We start from the raw sequence: 2,774 nt of genomic DNA on the forward strand, positions 1-2,774 counted from the left end.
TTAAATGGTTTTTTAACACTTAGGAGAAATTCTCCAATGACTCTAAGAGATACTCCTCATTTTTTTCATTCCCTCTCTCTGCTCTCTGCTATTCTTCACAGATACGCATATTCCTACACATAAATACACATGGGGTAGATTATTTGAGGGATAATTAATCTAAAATTTAGTAAGATCTTATCTAATTTGTTATTTCTTTTCTCCAAAATAAATTCAAATGCTCTATTGCCATCTCAGATATACTAGTATGTCACCTAAAAATTACACTTAGATATTACACTTATACCAACATACTGAAGGGATGCTGATTTTACAGTAGTCACAGTGATTGATTAAACAAATTTATCTTATGTCAAACTAGTGCTTGACTTGTAAGTCTAACAATGTAGAATAAATAAGATTCTTAAAAAGAACACACATTATTCATTTAATTTTTGTAATAGTATCAATGTCTTTTAAGGGAAACATAGCCTCTGCTTTCAAAATATCACTAAATTTAAAACCCTAAATTTACCCTGATCAGAAGAGAACAGCTTTACAATAGTGTAATTTTATTTTAACATTTTATGAACAAATTTAACGTAAGAGTAACCTTAAAGAAATAAATGGGGTTAGTCATTTTTTCACATAGTTGAAATGGCAAAGCAGCCCCCTTCTAATATAATGGAAGCAGAAAGTGAAACCAAATAATCTAATATTCAGTACCCTTTTAAGATAAAAAGAAGAAACTAAAATGAGGCCCCAAGATTAATTTTATAATTTACCAGAGATTATTTTCGGAAGAATTTAAAACAAAATAAACATATATTGTTTGTACTCATTTGAAAGAAAATTTTCATCACTTTAAAAGAAAATTCCAAACAAAGTAGTACATGGCATTCTCATATGCCTCCAAGTAGCTGGGAAAACATGTAATTATTTTAAATATTCTTACATAATTTATTTAACTATTAAGCAACCACACCAGGCTTTAATTCCCTGACAATTGTTTCCATGGGTAGTATTTGTTTTTAAAGACAATGAATACTTTTTAAGAAAATGAAAATCAGTTTTAATTTCCAATAACCTAGGGTGGTTAGTAAGCCTAACAAGAGAAATAATATTGTAATAGGCAATACTTTACTTCAGTTTGTAAGAAAGAAAGAAAAAAGAAAACAACAGCTAAACAAACAAAACAAAGTTTCTAACAGGCTTGATACCGTTCTTCTGAATCACTCCACAAGAGCAAAAAGTGCTCTCAGTTTAAATTATATTGCATGACAAGTTGTAACTTACATGTTGTTAAAATTCTAAATGAGCTTTCAAAATACTTGCTAATTTTTTACCTATGCAGACATCACAGCAGACTGGATTTCATGTAAAACAAGCTAAGAAGGCAATGTAATGACTCACCTGTCCCTCCTGCAAATTTTGTAAATTTTCATTCACAAATGGAATTTTCTCTCCAAAATTACACACTTCTGTTTCAATTTTCCACACATTGAACTGAATCATTAGCCACTGCTAAGAGAAAACTTATCTGAGGCTTTAAGATGATAGTGTCTTTTAAGAATCTGGGCCAACTGCAATTCTGGTTATTGCTAGTCCTTATTCAATTTGATTTAGAGGTTTTTTTTTTTTTTTTTAAAGTTGTAGTATTATTTATTTATTTATTTATTTATTTATTTATTTATCTATTTATTTGAGACGGAGTCTCGCTGTGTGGCCCAGGCTGGAGTGCAGTGGCCGGATCTCAGCTCACTGCAAGCTCCGCCTCGCGGGTTTACGCCATTCTTTTGCCTCAGCCTTCCCAGGAGCTGGGACTACAGGCGCCTGCCACCTCTCCTGGCTAGTTTTTTGTGTTTTTTTTAGTAGAGACGGGGTTTCATCGTGTTGGCCAGGATGGTCTCGATCTCCTGACCTCGTGATCCACCCGTCTCGGCCTCCCAAAGTGCTGGGATTACAGGCTTGAGCCACCGCGCCCAGCCGTAATATTTATTTTTACATGGAAAACATTTGTCACCACTTCATATTTCAGAGACAAATTTAATATGTTTATCTTGGTTGAATTCTTTTAGAAGTTAGATGTATACAGTCCAAAAGAAGATGGCACCTACTTTACAATCCTCTGACTATTTCTTTTTGAGTCTGGATACTGTTGGAAAGTTTACATCTTTATGTGTCTGTAAGCCAGGTCTGATAGGCAATGTAGTCTGCCAAAGACACTAAGTTTAATGCAGATAATGGTTGCCCAATCATTCTCTAAGCACTTAATTTTTATTGTGTTTGGATCAAGTAATCGCCTTCCACTGAGTCACATCCCTACCCTCATTCCTCCCCAAGAAATGGGTGGAAAGATTTTTAAGCAATGTTTCAAAGTCATGCTATTCCGTTTCAGTTAGGCCCTCTGAACTGATGTAGATAATGCAAAGTTAAAAAATATCTTCATTTTCCAAGATTAGAGACAATGTACAGAAAGCACATACTACAGGGATTAGCTTATATAAGCATCTTAATAAATGGTACTAATTATTGTCATATTCAATATAGCCCAGCTCTATTTTTTACTCTTCGTTGTACATTCTTGTTGTGATCTTCTCTGTTTCTGTGCTTCTTTAACACTTTCTGTGGTTTATTGAAAGTGAATTACAGATAGTCTGTATTCCCTGCTAGTCTAAAAACCTGGAGGATTCATATTTCATCTTACTTAGCTCTGCATACCATACAATGCCAAGTAGAGTGTCTTGCTCACACTAGATATTTATTAAATGCTGATCAAATTGATTTGAATTAAA

This window comes from Rhinopithecus bieti, unplaced genomic scaffold (assembly GCF_001698545.2).
Source record: "Rhinopithecus bieti isolate Rb0 unplaced genomic scaffold, ASM169854v2 scaffold_110, whole genome shotgun sequence".
In the NCBI taxonomy this organism is placed as follows: Eukaryota; Metazoa; Chordata; class Mammalia; order Primates; family Cercopithecidae; genus Rhinopithecus; species Rhinopithecus bieti.